Here is a 22,241-nt window from a genome sequence, read left to right on the forward strand (position 1 = left end):
TGATTTCTAAGATCCTGGTGCATCCATTCTGGTGCACATGAGCAGTATACAGTGTACACAATGTGTAGTCTTTTATCCCTCACCCTCTTACCACCCTCCCCCGAGTCCCCAAAGTCCACTGTATCATTCTTATGCCTTTGTGTCCTCATAGCTTAGCTCCCACTTATAAGTGAGAACATATGATGTTTGGTTTTCCATTCCTGAGTTACTTCACTTAGAATAATGGTCTCCAATTCCATCCAGGTTGCTGTGAATGCCATTATTTCATTCATTTTTATGGCTGAGTAGTATTCCATGGTGTGTGTTCATCCACTTACTGATCGACAGGCATTTGAGTTGGTTCCATATTTTCCCAATTGTGAATTGTGCTGCTATAAACATGCATGTGCAAGGTGTCTTTTTCATATGTCATTTTAAGTCATCCACCTACTTCACCTATGCTGAAGTTAGTTCACTCTGGCCTGTGCTTCAGGCTTAACCTGATCTGGGGCACTATCTACTGTTCAGATCCCATTAGGACCCAGCTGCCCAGACAGGCATGAAGACACAGCTCTGCAGAGGAAGGGAAGGCAACGAAATGAGATGTTAGGTGGGAAAAGAAAGGCGGTTTCTAGGCAATAGAAGGTTGTAAGCTCTTCCAGATATTTTCTTAACTCCACATTCTTTTGATCTAAGCAAGTTAATATATCTCGTCAGTTGCAGTTTTTAAAAGATAAAATACCTAACAGTAAAAGATCTTTACTTTTCTATGTATCTATAAACAAAATTTCTCAAATGTGTAGACTATACAATTGCCCATTTTACTTGTTTCAGATGTAGCGATGTGTACCGTTAAGTTGATAAAAATTGTTTTCCAGAATAAAGTGCATGTAAAACATACACAGAATGTTCCACTGAATCAAATATATTTCCTTCACTTCTGAATCTCTGAGGCAAGGGTTATCAGAGAATAATATTTTTAAATTCAAAACTAAAAACATCACTTAAATGCATGCATGAAGGCAAATCAATGGGTGAAACTTGCTATAGAAGTATGAGAGGATTAATGTTCCCAGGACATTGCTAATTTTTTGAAATTTTATCTGGTTGTAAAAGTAATGCAGGCCAGGCACAGTGGCCCACGCCTGTAATCCCAGTACCTTGGGAGGCTGAAGCAGGTGGATTGCCTGAGGTCAGAAGTTTGAGACCAGCCTGGCCAACATGGTGAAACTCTGTCTGTACTAAAAATACAAAAATTAGCTGGGTGTGGTGGCATACACCTGTTCGTCCCAGCTACTCAGGAGGCTGAGGAACAAGAATCGCTTGAACCCGGGAGAAGGAGGTTGCAGTGAGCCAAGATTGTGCCACTGCACTCCAGCCTGGATGACAGAGTGAGGCTCTGGCTCTGTCTCAAAAAAAAAAAGTAAGGCACATTTTTTTAAACTTGAAAATGTCAAGAAGCCAAAGGAAAAAAAAATTAAACCTAGAGATATCTTTTATTTAAATAATTTCTTTAATACTGAAAGTTAATTGCCTCTCCATAATTTGAGGTATGGAAAATTGAATTTTTTAATTGTAATAAAATAGATATTAAATAAAACTTGCCATCTTAACCATTTTTAAGTGTTCAGTGTCATTAAGTACATGAAATAAATATTTGGCATCCAGAAAACGGGGTTTTCTTTACCTAGTTGAAAAAACCTGCCATTTGACCCTTAGACAACAACAAAAAGTATCAAAGAGGACAAAAGGAATATCCCTGTAGAATATTTAAGTAACAAATCAACAAGACATTCTGTCCTGAAAGAACAAATGTTATATACATAATAGACATTATAAACATCACCTACTTTATTATAAGGTTGTCAAGGACTTTCTCACATTCAGGCTTCTTCACTTCCTGCTTAATGCGGCCATGTATTAGGGGTGTAGAACCCTAATTTAGCATGTGCTACCTGTAATCACAGTGTTAGAAATCCTGGCCAGCAGCCCCTCTCCCTGATGCCACACACTAAACACTTCCTCTAAGGCTACTTGCCAAGCAATCCCACCTTTCCAGGGAAAGGGAGAACAGCCTGTCTTTGCATACCCTCTCTTGAAGACTCTCAGACTGAATGCAAGGCTCCAAAAAAAAGTGCTCTTATCAAACCTCTTCTATTAAAATCAAGCACTGTATAACTATATAGCCAAAGACATTTCTAGGCTCAGTCACTTCAAAACAAGCAAGCTCCAGGAAGACTATTTCTAAAATCACACCCACAACTTCAGCCTCCATTGAAAAGTACCTACACATTCTTTGCCCAGAATGCAGTGCTTTTGAGTCTTTCTGGTATAAAGCAGCAATATTGCCAATTTCATTTTATGAAGAAAGAAAAAGGAACAATGGTTTAAATCCCTTGTCTAATGTTACTTGGAAATCACAGTGACAACTTAGGAAAGGAACAGTTAGGAAGGATCAAATTCTCTTTGACCCAATTAATGCACAATTACATTTAAGAAAGAAAAGAGGAAGGTGAGAAAAGGCAGAAAGAATAGTTCTTGGCAGCAAATCACCAACAAACGGCCAAAGGGTCACATATATTCGGTTAAGTATCCAGTGCAGAGGCCCAACAAGAACATCTTCAGGCAGCTGAAGGGTATGGAAGGCACCAACATAGTGAGCTGAGAAAAAAGCACCCTCATCAAAATCTGAAGCAGAAGCCAGCTTTGGAGGAGTGATAGCAATGCCGCAGTCCAGAGGAACCTGCTTTGGGACTGATGTAATAAAACGATGCCCACTCAGTGCCACATCAAGTCCTGGCAAGCCCTGGGTGTTTACCAAGCCTTGCTTCTCCCTTTGCCCATTTGCACACAAGCCTGTTGCAATGTTTTTACAGCTGCCTACAGGCATTATAGGTGGTCTACTATTTTTTGACTGAAGAATTATCATTTGCTATGATCCTACTAAGTGGAAGGGAAGGCACTGAGTTACCTTGAAGATGCTGGGGCTTAAAGGGCTTAAGTTCTACCTGAGGTTCTCCAGGTAGAACGTCACAGAGTCAGGATTCAGAACCATATCTGTCCAGCTCTGAAGCCCATACCTTTGCCACATTTCCATTGTGCTAACCTCACAGAGGGTACAATTAAGAATGTTCAATTTAAGCTCATAAAGATCTCATTAACATATTAAAACAGGAGTTGGGAAACTTTTTCTGTAAAGGGACCAGATAGTGAATATTTTAGGCTTTGTGAGTCTCATAGGTTTTCTGTTGAATATTCATTTTTGTTTTCTCTTACTCTCTAAAAACATAAAAACCATTCTTAGCTCATAAGCTATACAAAAACTGGCCACAGGCCATACTTTGCCAAGCCCTATGTCAGAAAACACAATCCAAGCAACGCTCAATGATTTTGATGGATGAGAACTGTAGTACTGATTACTCACAGACATCTTGATTCACTAGAGTGCTTTCATTTCAGGATGGGGAGTAACAAGGGAGATAGAAGAGGACTGGTATTCAGTCTAGTCCCTTCATACACATTCCGTTGTTAAGTGTAAGGAACAGTGGCCCCTTACTTAGACCCCTTCATTAGAGTAGTTTGACAAGCTATCAGGCATTTATTTCATTTGTTTCCACTATTTCCATCCCTTTGCATATTCCAACTTAGGCATTAATCTGTCATTGAAAATCAAATGCCTTCTTCAGTGTAATTAGAACTGATTACTTCAGAGGGCCATAACATAATGAATAGAAACCCAGGGATATTTAAGCTGACCATGGGCTCTTTCAATATGATCAAAGGCCTCTGGGGTTCTATTATTTGAAACTACAGAAAATATTTTCCATTCACTTTATGACATTTGTAAAACAGGCTTCTGAGTACTCCCTGAAACCTACAATAACCATAAAGTCAACCTAACAGATGTTGCAAACTAGATCCAGGTCATCAACATGAGAGTGCATAATGAGATGCATTTTAAACAACTTCAGATTTTGCTATGCAAGGCAAAATAATATACAATTTATGACCTTCTTTTCTTTTTAGATACTAAACTTGCATCCAGGATTTGCTGACAGGTCATCCATATGCAAATGCTAGTAGCTATATGCCCTGTCAGTTGGCTGGCTGACCTCTGTATTGCCTTGGTCTGGGCAATACAACCCAGAACAATTTTGGACTTTGGTGCCAAGTCCAAATGTTTCTGGTTAAAATATTTTCAACTCTGCTGATTCATACCCAGCTGCTTGGGCCACTAGGGACCAATTTAATAGCAACAAATGTTATTCCCATTGCTGAGCTAAACCAGTTGGAAACCAGAAGACTCCAGATTACAAAGGATGGTAACTTATTTCATAAGACTACATGTGGAACCACATGGCCCATCTGAAGGGTAAATACATGTAGGCTGATTTTAATCACAGGAACAGCTAGCAAATTGAGACAGGAGTGAGAGCAATAAAAGTAGCTCCCTTCTTAGATTTGCATAATCACCTCTTGAGGGACAGGACAGTCAGGATGAAGACCTGGCCCAAGACCTACTCACACACATTAAGCAGAGACTGGGAGAAAAGTGACCAACTGCAAAAGCCAAATACAGAGGTGCAGTCAAGCAAGGAAATGCTTTCCTGTATACGAAGGGTATGGTAATGTCAGTCATGATGCAGGATACCAAGCAGAGATAGCAGATAAAGGAAAGGAATTAAGATGTGAATTCCTCCTAAGGGCTCAGAAGCATGGTAGGTATTTTACATCCAGTATATTATATAACCACTACAAACATGTAAGATAGGAAACAGTACCCTCATTTTACCTCTGAAGAACTGAGGATTGGAGAGAAACATACCTAAGACTACAAGTAAGATGTGCCAGGCATAGCATTAGAGCTAGGTCTGTCAGGGATCAAACTTGCCTTGTTCATTCCACCAGGCTTCATTCTCCTCAAGAAAGTACCAAAACACAGGATGGAGTGAATGACATCCAGAAGTCACATAAGTAGGTGGTATTGGTAAGCAGTTGGGCTATAAGCTCAAGCCAGGACTCTACTGTACTATTGGAGAGATGGTAAGAGCAAGCCAGAACACAAATGCTATTATCTGTAATGAGGTCATACTTCAGCACCAACAATCTTCACAAAGTCAGCTCCCAAGGCCCAGTGCTATCAAAGTGAAGCTAGAAGTCTGGGCACAAAGTAGAGAGTAAGGAGAGCTGAGACTCAGTGGGCACCATGAGAATCCAGGGGGTCACCTGTCTGGAAATGTATTCTGAACCCCTGCAGCTGAGGGGTTGAAACTGCTTATCCAGATTGGCCTGAAAACTAAAGTTGAGCCTTCAGATAAGAAACTCCATAGAAGATGGAGGTAAAGGCAGGAATTATGAGGTAAGGATGGGAAATTTTTTACTTCAGAGCTGTGGCAAATATAATCACTTTTTTTGGCATTTCTTCATCTACCAAACTGCCATCATGGCACTGTTAGTGGCCTTCACTTCAGGCCAAATCTCCACAATCAAAGGAAGAGGAAATCAGGATAATAATTAAGCAATTCAAGAAAAAAATATGTATTTTGCCAGAATCAGATCAGAACTTCATATTTCCAAACAGCAGCCTCATGCTGGCAGAGCTGGATTGCAGATTCTGGGAGGCATGCTGGTGCCAGGCACACTGACATTAATAGCTGGCAGCCCTTCCCTGCCCTGGCTGACAGCGCACACACCTTTCTGTGGGTACTGCCAGCACTTCTTTACTCAAGTCATCTGATCAGTTCCCTGATCATATGGGGGCAGGGAAGAAAGCTGCTGTCAGGAGCGATGAGTAGAGGGACAGGTGACCAGGAAGGTAGAATGCCCCACAGTGACCTTCTTCTCCGCTTCAGAAAGGCTGCTCTACAAAGGTGGGAGGAGGGAAGAATTCCAAATTCAACCCCTGATTCACTAGGCTGTGAAGAGAGATCCAGCTGAGTGTACTACACTAACTACTAACTGATTAATCAGTCCCCTTCTCTGCTCTGTGAGAGAAGCCACTGTCTCGAGGCACATAATTACATGCTGAGTGTTCTCAGGTGCCTGAAGGTGACAGCCAGGCTGGGCAGAGATTTGAGTCTGGCTCTTTTGGACTGGCTGCTTCTCCTCCAGGTCAAGTGATGCCACTGCTCCCAGCCTGAAAATGAGCCAGCGGGGGTCAAAGAGCGGGGTTGGAAAGGGAGGCCCCCCAGCTATAGGCCAGAGCTTCTCAGGCAGCCACTATCAGGACTCTACCATGTTACCTGCACTGCAGCTCTCATGAAGCCAAGCTTCCCTCCCCCACCCTCCCACCCCCAACACAAACACGAAAATCCTGGCAAAGGGCAGTTGGAACAACCAAATTCTTCCCCCTTAGCCTCACAGTTAGCTCAAAGGAGAAAACAGAGCTGAATAAGCAGAAAATTCTTAGAAAATCTAAATTACTACACCAACAAGGCACTCCTGCCAATTTAGTGTAGATAAATCAGCTTTCTCATTAAGATAAATGGGCAATGTGAAAAAGATCACTTGTTCAGATACCAAAGATTAATGGAAAGAGATTTTCCAATCAAAGAGTTAAAATAAATCCCAAGAAGTTTTCTGATCAGACAGTAATCAATCCTCTTCATAACACTTTCCCAGAAAAGAGATCACACAATTAATATTACTATCTTATAGTCTTTATAAACAAAAACAATTATTCTTTAGACATAAATTTCTAAAACTCCCTCAATTCTAAACCAAATGTCTACTGACCTCATTCTCAGTAGGAACAAAGTTACCATTCACAAAAATAAAAGTGCCCATACAGAAGTTCTTTCACCTCAATCTAATATTCTCCAAAATAAAGGTAATCCCAATTCATAAATATTTCCTCAGCTCTTTCACTATTTTCATTTTTTTCCTGAAACTTCCTCCGAACTAACAATGAACTCAGGATTGATCATTTATTAGACAATGCTGCTGGTGACAGCTTTCACCAAGTGATAATGGCTTTTCTTCCGGGTGCGTTATCCATATCAGACACCAGTTAATGTTCTGTTTTTGTTTGTCTTTAGTCCAAATAGCAGTCCCAAACAAAGAAGAATATGAAAGAAAGAAAAGCAATTGGCATTGGAAACTCAGTAAATGCCTAAGTTAATTTGTAGGGCGCCTGAAAAGTAATCCACTTGAAATTTAAATCAAAATGTAGCAAGGTAGGAAATGGTGCATGGCTACACCAACATAAACTACCAAAATTATAAAAAACAAAAAACAACTGTCAATAATTGCACATGACATTGCTGATTAGTAGCTTGTCAGCACTGTAGCTTCCAGAATTGTTTGACTGTTGTAGGAGGAATAGATTTCTTGAAGATGGGTGCCTACTTGTTTAAATGCCCATATGTCACCAAAGTTAAGTAAAAAATGTTCATCCTGAGTGATTTTCCTAAAATCATCACCAAATATTTTAATCTCAAACTGAATCAGGGGAAACTGCCTTTCTTTAGATCATCCTAAATGTCCTAGGCCAGTGGCTCTCAACCTTGGCTGCACACTGGAATCACCAGAGGAGTTTTAAAAACTTGATGCCTGGGCCCCAGCTTCAGAGATTCTGATGTAACTGGTATGAGGTGTGGTGGCCTGGATATTAAGATTTTTTTTTTTTGAGACAGAGTCACACTCTGTCACCAGGCGCCAGGCTGGAGTGCAGTGGCACGATCTCAGCTCACTGCAACCTACGCCTCCTAGGTTCAAGCAATTCTCCTGCCTCAGCCTCCTGAGAAGCTGGAACTACAGGTGCACACCACAACACCCAGCTAAGTTTTTGTATTTTTTAGTAGAGACAGGGCTTCACCATGTTGGCCTGGATGGTCTCAATCTCTTGACCTCGTGATCCGCCCACCTTGGCTTCCCAAAGTGCTGGGATTACAGGTATGAGCCACAGCACCCGGTCGGATGGTAAGATTTTAGGGACATTTTCCCCTCCTCCCTCTCTCTCTCTCCTCTCTCTTTTTCTCTCCTTCTCTCTCTCTCCTTCTCTCTTTCTCTCTCCCCATCTCTCTCTCTCTCTCTCCCTTTCTTTTTCAGAGACCAAGAGGTCTCACTGTGCTGCCCAAGCTACATTCAGATTCTGAGCTCAGGCAATCCTCCTACCTCAGCCTCCCAAGATGCTGTGTCTACAGCCTGCCACTGTGCCAAGATGTTACTTAGATTTTCAAAGCTGTCCAAGTGATTCTAACATGCAGCTAAGGTGGGGATTCATTGCCTCAGACAATATTATGACATGTCAATAAAAGTATGTATTGAAAGCTACTGTGTACCAACAATTGTGACTAGCTGAATAAACAAAAAAGTGTAGCACAGACTCTGCCCTCCAGACCCTAGATCTAAGGGGAAGAAAGATATGTAACACAACAGTTAACACAGAGTATGCTAAGTGCTAAAACTGAGATGTAGATAGCAGTGAAGGGTACTCTGCAGAGGGTATCTTTACACAACCAGGCGGTGAAAATTAGGGATGGCTTCCCAAACACTGTGATCAAGCTGGGTCTTGTAAGCTAAGTAAGAGTCAACCAGGAGAAGGAAGTGGGGATAGGCACTTCCAGAAGAACATTTAGAATGTCCAAAGGTCCAGAGGCTAGAGAGCACAGCCCCTACCTTGGATGTCTGCAAGTTGTTCTACAGATAAGGCAGAGAGAGGTTGTGAACACAAGAAAGAAATAAGGCTGGAGTGGTTTTCCAGGGTACCTAGACAGCTAAGACTAGTAATGCAAATGGGCCAAGCAGACTGAGCGTGAGACACCAGTTGGTATGGCAAACTGTCAAACCAAGGATGTCAGAGGGGGGAGGGGGTTGTTCTTGTTGCTTTTTTCCAGCCATGGCAAGAATATGGGCTCAATATTGACATATGTTGCAGATTTTCAAGGGATGCTGAGAATCTGGTCCTTATGTGAAATTTACAGGTTTTCAAATGCGGAGCAGAACAAATAAGTCTGCAGGCCAGATTCCAGCTATAGACTGTAGGTATGGGTTATACCTTTAATTACACACAGATTTAAAGGTGGGAGAGGTAGTATCTGATTTAGATTCAAGTACATTTTATTTTATTTCATTTTATTTTTGAGGTGGAGACTCGCTCTGTCGCCCAAGCTGGGGTGCAATGGCATGATCTTGGCTCACTGCAACCCAGCCTCCTGGGTTCAAGCAATTCTCCTGCCTCAGTCTCCCAAGTAGCTGGGATTACAGGTGCCTGCCACCACACCTGGCTAATTTTTGTATTTTTAGTAGAGAGAGAAGAGACAGGGTTCCGCCATGTTAGCCAGGCTGGTTCTGAACTCCTGACCTCAAGTGATCTGCTCACCTCAGCTTCTCAAAGTTCTGGGGTTACAGGCGTGAGCCACCGCCCACAGCCTCAAGTACATTTTAAATGTGAAGTTGAACAGCAGTGTGGCAGACAACAATCTGACAAGCATAATAGTACAAAGTTTTCCCCAGTAATTCTAGTCAAGGTACCACTGTTCTGAAATTAGTCCTCTAGTTTTTCATTTCTCAAATTCAATACAGGAATAATTACTTTTAACAAAAGAAGAAAAAAACAATTTGACAAATATTAAGATACACATTTAAAAAACACACTTATTAGACTTCAAAGTGATATAAATTACACTCAGTACTGAATTACATATGCCAGTGGAATACAGAGGTGGTAATCAAAAATCACAGATGATCTGCCTAGCTGGGCTACAGCTCTAGACCCTGAGCAGCAATCCTCTGTAGGCTGGGAACACAGCCAGCTTCCCAAGCAGGGCAGTCTAACAGCAGGAGGTGGAGAACCCAGATGCCAGGAGAAGGTCACACTGTCTCCAGAGAATACTTCCCTTCCTCCATTTCAGTCCCACCTCAAACTCTTCCCCAAGGTCAGTTTCCCAAATGTGAGGAAGGAGGCAGATCTCCCTTACACATGATGATCAGTCGTCCAGTACGATAGAGGCCAACCACAAATGTGCATCCTCCACACACTCTAAGAAACTATAATCCATTTAAAGTCACAAGGCAAAGCTAGAGTGTACATTAGCCCCCATGCATGGCAACCAGTGCACATGAAGAAGATGCTCAAAATATAAAAAGGCATTTGTGTAAATTTGGCAAAGGTACATTTCACAAACGTAGTTATCCATAAACAAAATTATGAAATGATAACATTTGTGTGACCTAACAGATTTATTTGGGAAAAATAAAATTCAAATTAGAAAATGAGCAATAGTAAGCAAAACATCACAGATACGTGGCTACAACTGATTCTTAAATAACATAAATGAACAGAGATACTGTCCAAAGAAAGACTATTTATTCAGTAGAGAACTAATGCTTGATTTTTTTTCTTCAGGTTTTCTCAAAAAGAGAAAACATATAATTACCATGTCTGGTAAAAATGCCTGTAGTCTCTGCAAGTCGTTTCTAATTTTAGATATGGAAATGGGATTCTCTCAGGCATTCTGACTTTCAAAGATGGGTTACTGAACTTTGAAATATTAAATCTCTGGAAGCTTAAACAATAACATTTAGAATTCAATAAAAACAATGATCCTTTCTTTGACAGGGAGGAGGTTTTTTAAAAGTTAAATTATATTTAACAGTCTCTATGCTAAGGGTCTCTCAGTCTCAGGTTTTAAAAATTAAATACTACACAAACTCAAAAAAGATTTCTAAAAACAAAGGAAATATGCCTTTGAACGTGAAGGCTCAAAGTTTAACTTGAAAAACTGTTCTCTATCCATCAATTGGCATGCATAATTAAATAGCTAAATAAAGAAATAACAGCAGTAAAAATCATTAGAAGACACTGTTTAAAAAATAGAGTCACCTAAGTGGAGCCATAAGGCCTGCCTATCTATGTTATTATATGTCAATACCATGAACACTTTTCATTAACTTTTATCTAAACTTGTCTGACACGCTATTTTAATTTTTTCTTGATTCAAAAATTATTTGTACAAAAATTACCCATGATCTAACATACAACACGAGTTCTTAATTTCTGAAGTTATTATTCAGAGAAAATAATTTTGATTAAACAATCATCAGATGCTGGAACAGGGATGGTCCTGCCAAAGAGAGAGGATTAGACTAACGACACCACATAGAAAAGAAGGAAAGTGAACAGTATGAGCATATGACTGCCTACTTTTAGGTGAGGGGAGAACATGTCTTTCTACTGCTCCTGGTTTATCTTTTGAGTTAGCACCCTAAATGTCCCCTATGCATATTTTACACTGAGATGGTGAGTCAACCTTAGGATCCGCCTTAATGCTGCAGCCAGACCAGTTGGCCAGCACTGTTTCTTCTATTTTCACCTCACTGAGCTTTCTGGAGAATCCAGGTATCTTGAAGTTAATCCATGAAGGGACGTTTCCCAGTCTTTATCTTAATAGAGTCCGTGTTCTAGCTCCCAAGAGTCTGTACAGCCACACCAGTGATATGAGTAGTAAGACATTTTAAGTTTAAAAAAAATGTTTAATTGTATCTGTTTGTTCACCCAAACTCTGTATTTACCTCCTTAAAAAAAAATTACCTTTTAAAAACTACATTGCCCCAGGAGGACTACTGCTTTTGCCAGGATACTCAGGTCTGTGAATTTTTCAAAGCCCATGCTCTTTCTATAATACCACACTGTCCCCTAGTATAACTTTATTAGGCAGATTTAAAATTTACAGTATAAACAAAATATGAATGTGTATGTATCCATATGCATGTTTTTCTCAATGCATCTGCCACTCACTTGCCCTACCACAAGAATGCTCTGAGAACTGAAAAAGAAAGTGAGAATGAAGTGGCCAGCCCAGAGCTCAATAAACATTCGTGTTCTTCCTAATGATCATATGAGACCCTGTGGTCTGCCTTTTAAAAATGAAAACGTTCTAACACGGAGTAAATTGCTCACCTGCATGGGGTCACACCAACACCACGAAACCTTAGTTCCAAGCTGGATTGTAGGTTTCTAGCCACTTGCTCATCTGGCATTCCACAACCTAGTTACATAATGACCAGATGCCTCTCTCCTAATTACATGACCAGGTACTGTCACAGATTCCTGCTCAGGGTTAGGAACCCAGGGACCAAGGGTGAGAGAAAGTAAGGTAAAACCATGAGGGTGGTGTTGAAAGGAAACTACAGCTTTCTGAAACACCGTGAAACCAGAAAGACTAAGATGAGCCTCTCTGCTAAGGAAGCAGAGAGAGGAGGAGTATTATAGAGTTAATTCGTAGGACAAGATGTCTAAGTAGAGAATGCTGGCCAGAACCCGACGTAGCCACCAAGATACCTTTGTGGAGTCATAAGGAAAGCACTTCTGAAACTAAGGGCTTGCGGGTGGGAGGTTGTTGCTTTCACAACCAAGGCAATGGATAGAAATAGCTCTAGGGCAGATTACACAGTGGCTAAAAGTAAGAAGGAACAGGAAGGAATGCCGAAAATGACTATATAAGTTCAAACTATGTACGAAACAAAGCATGGAAACCTATACAACATATATAATCTGTAGATAATATAAACCCCAAACCTCCCATATGACAGTCAGATTACCTCAGGCTGAGACTCTGTGGGAGAGGAAAAATACTAAAAGGTAAATACACCAGAGGCATTGTAAAAACAAAACAAAACAAAAAACTGCAGAAGTCCCCTGAGTAAAATCAAGCAAGTGCAAGTTATCTCAGCATAAACAGGCAGGCACTGCTCTGCTGGAGGACTGTTCTATGCCAAGTTTCATCACATCAGCACAAGAGCTCCCTGGCACATGGGAATAAACATAGTCTGAATCATTTGCTGGTGTGCATGAAACATAGAAAATATAGATGATTCTGCTTTAAATATTCTTCATCCTGTGACTGGCCATGGACTGGTAGTCTTAACCTGGACAGTGTTCTCTTCCCAGGATACTTCTCTAGTCCTACCACACATAAAATCCATTTACTTAACAAATTTCACTTTGCCCCAAGTGCAAAATGTCCTTCAAAGCAAAGGTTTTATGTTCGTATTCAGGAAGGGCTGACTCTGGCCCTTAAATGGATAAGCCTTCTAGATAGAAATCACCTGTGTTTGGGATAGTCTAGGTAAGTACTGTAAAAAACATGACAAATATCTTTGCTTTTTCTCTCATCAATATTAAAGGACAAAAATTTCCTTATGTATATACATGTATCACTAAACATTTAGTAAACCTTACCATTTCCCTGTTGAAAAAATAGACCTATTTATATGTCTATGTTTTCTCAAATAAATTCTGTAAGCTTACCTATGGCAAAGCATAACACTCGCTGAACAGGCTTCACATGCGGTAATAAACAAAAAACTAAAACTTTATGCAGTCTTATTTTTAAAAACCACAGAACATGTGAACTGGATTCTATTTTAAATATGTATCTGATCCAAGTGTGTTTAAATGTTGCTTAGATTGTTAATCGTTTTCTACCTAAAACAAAAATACAGAAAATACGTGAAAAGTACAGAATTATAAGGATGCCAGACCTTCCAGTTCTTAGAGTACATTATTAATCCAAGAGCACGTAGGTGCAGAATCAGAGGTGAAGAAACAAATAGAGCAGAAATAAAACAGCATCTTAGGTGAGTTTTAAAGATACATGACAAATCACCTGGTTTGCAAGTGTAGCTATCATCAGAATTGTTAAAATAAAAGTGACCACAACTTTGGCTGTTAAAATATTACATGCTATTCTTTCAGAGCAAACAAAGAAATTAAAAAAAAAAAAAAACTCAGAAGATTTTTCCATACATCAGCCAACTGACTTATGGCTCCAAAACATTCTTGATATCATTTTAGGTTACTAAGAAAATCTACCTCAATATATCATGTATTTTCAATTTCTCCATTAAAAAAAGTATTAATGCTTCTCAGAATAGGGGATTTGGAAAAAAAAAAGTAGTAAAGATTTTGACAACGGCTGAAGGTCACGAAGAATTGATATAAGTAGAACATAGGTCTCTCCTTGTTTTCCCAATCCACCACACAACAGTGACCTACAGACAGGAATGTTAATGATACAATTAAAAGTTCTCTAAAATTAAAACTGTCTAAAGGAAAAAAGCCTCAGAAGAAATCATATTTTAATATGAAACACTAAAGGCTAAAAATGGTCACCTCTAAATTGAATAATATCCTGAGATAACAATAATGGACAATTTAAATAATTGTTTTTAAAATCAGTATGTATACTTTTTTCCTTGAAAAGCGGAAGAAAAATGTGGCATGAATAAAAAATAATATTCCTTTATTCATACATTTAACAAATGTTTATTGAGGACCAAATGCAGGCCAAGTAGTGTCCTGGGCACTGAGGATACAGCAATTCACAAAAATTCCCTGTCCTTGTGAGACTTACATACTAGGGAGTGGAGATACACAATACACAAACAAATAAATAATAGGCCAATAGATACTGAGTGGCATGGAGAAAAACTGAACACAGTAAGGGGTTGGGAAGTATCAGGAAATAGAAAGGAAGTCCTATTTTATATATAGTGGTCACAGAAGGCCTGTCTGACGGGTGACATACAAGCAGAGACCCAAAGAAAGAAAAGGAGCAAGACACATGGAAAGCAGGGTAACATGTTCCAGGCAAAATGAACAGCAAATGCAAAGGCCCAGGATAAGAACATACAGGCATATCTCAAAGATACTGAGGTTTTGGTTACAGACCAACACAATAAAGCAACATCACAATGAAGAGAGACACAAAAACTTTCGGTTTCCTAGTGCACATAAAAGTTATGTTTACACTATACTGTAGTCTATTAAGTGTACAACAGCATTATATCTAATAAAAAACAATGCATATACCTTAATTAAAACTAGTTTATTGCTTTTAAAATGCTGATAATCACCTAAGCCTTCAGCAATTTTGCTGGTGGAGGGCTTTGCCTCAATGCCTGATGAAGGTGATGATTGCTGAAGGCTGAAGTAGGTGTGGCAATTCTTAAAATAAGGTTGCAATGAAATTTGTTACCTTTCATGAAAGATTTCTCTGTAGCATATGATGCTGTTTGATAGCATTTTTCCCACAGTAGAACTTCTTTAAAAATTGGGATGCTTTATCAGCAAAGTTTATGTAACATTCTAAATCCTTTGTTATTTCAACAATGTTCACAGCATCTTCAGGTGGGTAGATCCCATTTCAAGAAACTACTTTCTTTGCTCATGTATAAGAAGCAACTCCTCATCTACTAAAGTTTGATCATAATATTACAGAAATTCAGCTACATCTTTAGGCTCCACTTCTAATTCTAGTTCTCTTGCTATTTCTACCACATCTGCAGTGACTTCCCACTGAAGTCCTGAACCCCTCAAAGTCATCCATTAGGGTTGGAATCAACTTCTTCCAAACTCCTGTTAATGTTGATATTTTGACCTCCTCCCATGATCCACAAATGTTCTTAATGGCATTTAGAATGGTGAATCCTTTCCAGAAGCTTTTCATGTACTTTGCCCAGATCCATCAGAGGAATCACTATCTATGGCAGCTACAGCCTTAGAAAATGTATTTCCTAAATAATAAGACCTGAAAGTCAAAATTACTCCTTGATCCATGGGCTGCAGAATGGATGTTATAGTAGCAGGCATGAAAACAACATTAATTTCCTTGTACGTCTCCATTAGAGCTCTTGGGTGACTGCCAATGAATGGTAATATTTTGAAATAAATCTTTTTTTTCTGAGCAATAAGTCTCAATAGTGAGCTGAAAATATTCAGTAACCATGCTGTGAACAAATGTGCTACCATCCAAGCTTTGTTGTTCCTCTAGAGCATAAGCAGGGTAGATTTAGCAAAACTTTTCAGGGCCATAGGTTTTTTGAAATAGTAAATAAGCATTGGCTACAACCTAAAGTCACCAGCTACATTAGCTCTTAACAATAGAGTCAGCCTGTCCTTTGAAGTTTTGAAGCCAGATATTGACTACTCTCTACCTATGAAAGTCTTAGATGGCATCTTCCTCCAGGAAGGCTGTTTTGTCTACAATGAAAATCTGTTGTTTAGTGTAGCCACCTTCATCAATTATTTTAGCAATATCTTCTGGATTACTTGCTGCAGTTTCTCCGTCAGCACTTGCTGCTTCACCTTGCACTTTGATGTTGTAGAGATGGCTTCTTTACTTACACCTAATGAACTAATCTCTGCTAGCTTCCAACTTTTTTTTCTGCAGCTTCCTCACCTCTCTCAGGCTTCAAAGAATGCAAGCATGTTAGAACCTTGCTCTGGATTAGGCTTTAGCTGAAGAGAATGTTGTGGCTGGGCTTGTTCTTCCATCCAGGCCACTAAAACTTTTCCCACATCAGCAAGAAGGCTATCTTACTTTGTTGTCTTTCCTGTGTTCACCGGAGCAGCACTTTTGATTTCCTTCAAGAACTTTTCCTTGCATTCACAGCTTGGCTGTCTGTTGCAAGAAGGTTAGCTTCTCGCCTGTCTCAGCTTTCAACACACCTTCCTCGCTAAGCTTAATCGTTTCTAGCTTTTGATTTAAAGTGAGAGACGTGGGACTCTTCCTTTCACTTGAACACTTAGAGGCTATTGAAGGGTTACTAATTGGCCTAATTTCGATATTGTTGTGTCTCAGGGAATAGGGAGGCCTAGGAGAGGGAGAGGGACTGAAGAATGGCCAGTCAGTGGAGGAGTCAGAACACACACAGCATTTATTAAGTTCATTGTCTTCTATGGGCATGATTCATGGTGCCAGAAAACAGTAACAGTAATATCAAATATCACTGACCAGAAATCACCATGACAAACATAATAATAATGAAAATGTCTGATATATTGAAAAAAATTGTCAAAATCTAACAGAGACACAAAGTAAGCACAAGCTGTTGGAAAAATGGTGCCAATAATCTTGCTCAACATGGGGTTGCCACAAACCTTCGATTTGTTAAAAAAAAAAAAAAAAAAAAGGGGCGGGGCAGTGGGTCACGCCTGTAATCCCAGCACTTTGGGAGGCCGACGCGGGTGGATCATGAGGTCAAGAGATCGAGACCATCCTGGTCAACATGGTGAAACCCCGTCTCTACTAAAACTACAAAAAATCAGCTGGGCATGGTGGCGCGTGCCTGTCGTCCCAGCTACTCAGGAGGCTGAGGCAGAAGAATTGCCTGAACCCGGGAGGCGGAGGTTGCGGTAAGCTGAGATCACGCCATTGCACTCCAGCCTGGGTAACAAGAGTGAAACTCTGTCTCAAAAAAAAAACAAAAAAACCCTGCAGTATCTGTGAAATGCAGTCAAGTGCAAAGAAACAAGGTGTGCCTGTACTTGGAGTGCTGAGGAATAGGAAAAGTGGCAGAGTAAGCATGGGAGAGTGGTAGCAGATGAAGTCATTGTGTTTACCCTAGATTATCCAAGGTATTTGGAAATAACTGCCTTTAGTAAGTGAAGGGAAAGAAAGGCAGGAAGAGAGAGTGAAAGAACAGGAACTACATTTCCTTTAGTTCCTACTAAGTGCCTGATAAAGTCTGTATATATATCATTTGTTCCACATTCTTATCCTATAAATTGGGTGTTTCACACCAATTTATATACCTGTTTCACAGATGAAACTCAGAGAAGTCAGGAGAAAGCTAATAAAGGGTAGAATCAAATTTAAATGCAGATCCTTCTTATTGCAAAGTTCAAGCCCTTTGTCATTTTCCTCTGCTTCCTTGAGATAGCCAAAGATAACAGCTGAGATAGCCAAAAATAACAGGCAGAATACTCAAACTAATTGAGGTCCCACAAAGAGCAAAGTAAAGTTGCACTGTTGATACGCTTATGATTCTTCTATGTGTACATTCTTCTCAGGGATTCTTATTTTTTTTCAGATCACCCAAAGGAAGACATTTAATGTGTTCTCTGATATAAGAGATACTTTCAAAAATTGAGGATAATGGTTGGGACAGGAAAAAAGGTAGCAGGGATGCAGCACAGAAATACCTGTCACAAAGACTAGGCAGCTCCTTCTACCCTGCCCCAGACCCCACCCAACCTCCAGCCCTCTGCAGAAGCAACCTCCCAAGAACAGAGCTATAAATATGCAAATCCAAAAGTTGATGACAATAGAGGCAAGAGACAGGTTTTCCTTTGCTTTACTCCAATTTTACATGTGGGCATTAGGGCAGACATCATATATCTTTTGTCTAAAACATACATAAAATGTTCAAAGAAAGGAATAGAGATTTATTCTTTTAAGCATTCCCAGACCAGGGTTTTCCTAGGCTCCCAGGTTTGAATTAGGAGAAGGAAGTTGAGAAGAGTAAGTCCCCTGCTGCTGGTTGGTTCCCTGATTCAGATTTTGGGGAAATCAGTAAAGGGATTTCCCTAAGATCAGCCTTATTAGGGCTTTCTCTGGGGAAATAACTAACTGAAATCACTAGCACTGAGCGCAGGTTAGCAAAGCCACTCAGAGATCAAAGAGCTAGAGACAAAACCTGGGGAAGCCCTGTGAGACTTCATAAAGAAGTAAGCGAGGGAAGCTTGCAGTCTTCATAAAAGTTATTATATGTAAATTTTTGGTGCCACAAAAGAAGTAGCACTCAAATATAAATTTCCTCAGCAAAGCAATTTACTTCCATAGAAGGGTGCATCTCACAGATGGAGCAATGGCAAGCACACACCTGGACAAGGGAGAGGAAGGGGTTCTTATTCCTGACACAGGTATCCTCTACTGCTGTGTCATTTTCCTATTGGCTAGGGTTAGACCACACAGTCTAAGCTAATTCCGACTGGCTATTTTAAAGCAAGGGTATGAGCCTGAGTGGCTGGGTGGATAGGTTGGTGGGAAGGACAGTTACAGGACAGGTTAGAGCAGGTGACCAGGGGTGACTCAGGTCAAAGCAGGTTACCAGGGCAAGTGACTAGAGCAGGTGGCTATAGCAGGTGACTGGGATGAGTGAGGATGGAGTAGAGGACCAGGGAAACAGATGTGAACTACTGATTAGAACTGGTGGAAAAGGTTGTTTACTAAAACCACAAGGAAGATAAACTTTAAAATGGAGAATTGAATAAGAGAGCTGAACATAGTGATATACTGATTCTTTGAAGATAAACTTGGAGTTCACTATATCTAACAAAATGAAAAGGTAAACAAGGATAAAATTAAGCAGTGACTGAAGGCAGTTTACATTCACTTGGAGAAATGTACTTAACGTGTAAATGTGATCTGTATTACTTTTAAATTGTTTGATATTGTGTCAAGATAAATTTGCCATATAAGATTACTCATTAGTGTTTTATCTTCTAAACTGGCTCTAGAAACATGATAAAAAGGCACACATAAAGTCTCCCATTTTGCAGCTAGAGAAAATGAGGTTGGTGATGAGGCACTGCACCCAACTTAAAGATCACAGTCACAACTGGGGTCTGAGAGTTGTTTTGCTAATCCTAGGGCAGCAGCTCTCACCCAAGGGCAATTTTGCCCCCAGCAGGGTACTCAGCAATGTCTGGAGTGAGTTTTGTTTGTCAGAGGTGGGGAGGTTGGTTGCTACCATCATGTAAAGCCAGGATGCTGCTAAACAAACGTCCTAGAGTATATAAGACAGCCTCCATGACAATAAAACATTATCCAGCCCAAAATGCTAACCACGTTAAGACCAGATCTAAACCCTGGTCTACAGTTACTTAAAAAAAGGGGGTGGGGGAGGTGTCTTTTATAAAAACAACAAACTTTGAAAAACTATTGTGAAAAAATGCTTATTGATGGATTGGAATTTTGAAGAAAAGACATGCCAATACATTATACAATCTACTATGTATGTAGCACTTTCCCATTTTCATCTTTTCCAGTCCTTAAGTAAAATTTCTTCCTTCCTGGAAATCTTATTCCCTGCAGGGGGATGAGGGTCACCTGAAGTTAAAGCAGAAGCTTTTATGTTCCTCAGGGAGATATGAGCCCAGTCAAGCCAACCCAGATTCATCTTCCCCCAGGTTCAGCCACTGCCTCAAATCAGATCATTTCACCATTAACCCCCGGGTTTCTTCTTTCTCTAAAGCAAGCTTGTCCAATCCTCTACCTGTGGGCCACATGCAGCCCTGGATAGCTTTGAATGAGGCCCAAGCACAAATCTGTAAACTTTCTTAAAACATTCTGAGAATTTTTTAGCGATTTTAGGCTCACCAGCTATCATGTTAGTGTATTTTACGTGTGACCCAAGACAATTCTTCTTCATCCAATGTGGCCCAGGGAAGCCAAAAGATTGGACACCCCTGCTATAAAGTGAAGATGACAATCTTGCTCTCAAAGGGGGTGTCTGGATTAATCAATCCATTAAGAACTTCATGCTTTACAATGAGGACAAAAGAGGCTAAGTGTTTTAGCAGTTACAAATGATACCTCCTTATTGCTTGGAGCCCTTGAAGGAATAATAATAAAAATATGCAAATCAAACTACAAAGTGAACATCTTCTCCTCTCATACCAAATGCTTTTCAGTGAATATTCTTGCCTAAAATTTCATGTTATTTGCATATGACTGGAAGCTAGAGTTTTATCATGAGGAGAGCTATTGGACACAGGGACACTAATCACAGTAGGGTTCACAATTCCTTCGACCAACTCAATGTCCTTTGCCCACTCATCAACTATCAGATTTAATATAGTGATCATCTTTAAGTTGACAAGTAATTTGACATTCCAGAACACAGAACCTGAATATATATGATCTGAAATAATCCTTCCATAAGCCAAAGTTGAATCTGCCCAGATAAAAATAACAACAAAACCTCTGTTAAAGAGGCCCCAGATACAATGGACTCTCTGTGGCTGACGTGCTCAAAGTTAAAACAGAACCAGGCAGACATAGCTGGGTGAGGGAGCAGTCATGTACTCTATTCTCGGAGAGATGTAAAAATATCACAGGACCTCCCTTTCTACAATCAAGCCAAACCAGTTCCTGCTCTCAGTGCCAGGACAAACTGCAGCCAGAAACCCCACACCCCAGTCTATTTGTAAAATAAACATCTAACAGAGACTTCTGGTTTCCAGCTTGGAAACCCAACCAAATAGAGCTCACCTGTCCAAGCCAATCAGAGCTCAGCTGTATCGACCAATTCAGCTGTCTTGACAAATCAGAACTGAGCAAGTTTTTAAAATTATTATTATACTTTAAGTTCTGGGGTACATGTGCAGATTGTGCAGGATTGTCACATAGGTATATACATGCCATGGTGGTTTGCTGTCTCTATCCCCGCCCCACCCCGTCACCTACATTAGATATTTCTCCTGTTATCCCTCCCCAATCTCCCCACCCCCTGCTATCCCTCCCCTAGACCCCCACCCCTCAACAGACCCCAGCGTGTGATGTTCCCCTCCCTGTGTCCATGTGTTCCCATTAGAACTGAGCAAGTTTTAATCCTTCATTTGCATAAACAAGCCTGATTGAGAACATGGGCAGGAACTTTCGCTGGAACCCTGTCATTGTTCTCTGGAATGCCCTTTTGTTTTACACCTAAGGCTGCCACTCCTCAGTTTGCAAATTATCCATTGAAATAAAGTCTCTTTCCTTCAAATTCCTTTTCAGAGAACTTTTGATCATATCCCCAAAGTTAACCTTCTAAAAGTCAATCCTTGAAAGAATATTTCATAGAAATCACCATGCACAACCCTTTACTGAGCTTATTTTAAATCCTCTACAAAGAAAGGTGCAGCTCTCACCCTATTTCTTATCCCAAAACACATTAGAAGGCCTGACACAGGGGCACCTTTTTATTCAACAGAGTAACCATAGGTCATCTCACACACCACAGATCTAACGACTTCACAGAAATGTGTTGATGCAGCACTTCAAATATCAAAGTCCTTCTCACCAACAGTGAACTCTGTCTCTATATGGCTCTTTCAAACTTGCTTGTCTGAAGAAAGGTCTCATCCAACTCCACAATTCTATTTTTCTAATATTTGAAAGGTTAATAGATTTTAACAACCTGTAAGTTTTAAATCACTTACCTTTCTACGTTCTCAAGGAAGTAGAGACCTAAGCGTGCTCAGCATGTTGTGATTTCCTTCCAAATAGTGAAGTATGAAAAAGAGCTGGGCGAGGGTAATCTCATAGGTGAGAAACCTGACAAACACTACCTCAGCCAGATAATCAAGGTTAACATGAAAAGTCATAAATCATATTAGTTACGCATTCTTGATATGATACCTCTGTGACCTTCCTTCTAAAAAACCATAACCCCAATCTAATAATGATAAAAACATCTGACAAACTCAAATTGAGGAACATTCCTCAATGAGCTGTGCTGGTTTGTAATCATATATATCAATGTGCTGG

General features: G+C 40.1%; 1 protein-coding gene and 2 long non-coding RNA genes across 3 annotated transcripts in view; 1 reads left to right on the plus strand and 2 right to left on the minus strand.

Moving 5' to 3' along the window:
• Positions 1 to 22,241, minus strand: part of PPM1L (protein phosphatase, Mg2+/Mn2+ dependent 1L) — a 310,771-nt gene that overhangs the window by 246,558 nt on the left and 41,972 nt on the right. The gene's annotated exons all lie outside the window — the stretch shown is intronic.
• Positions 1,602 to 12,307, minus strand: LOC116539136. Its single transcript, XR_004263926.1, has 3 exons — positions 12,297 to 12,307; positions 7,844 to 7,848; positions 1,602 to 2,073 (listed from the first exon to the last, which is right to left on the minus strand). It is a non-coding gene; the product is annotated as an uncharacterized LOC116539136 (long non-coding RNA).
• LOC116539131 lies at positions 16,315 to 20,987 on the plus strand. The gene is made up of 3 exons (XR_004263923.1): positions 16,315 to 16,413; positions 19,812 to 19,822; positions 20,977 to 20,987. It is a non-coding gene; the product is annotated as an uncharacterized LOC116539131 (long non-coding RNA).

The sequence above is a fragment of the Sapajus apella genome, unplaced genomic scaffold (genome assembly GCF_009761245.1).
Source record: "Sapajus apella isolate SASKATOON/1434 unplaced genomic scaffold, GSC_monkey_1.0 scaffold4, whole genome shotgun sequence".
NCBI lineage: Eukaryota > Metazoa > Chordata > Mammalia > Primates > Cebidae > Sapajus > Sapajus apella.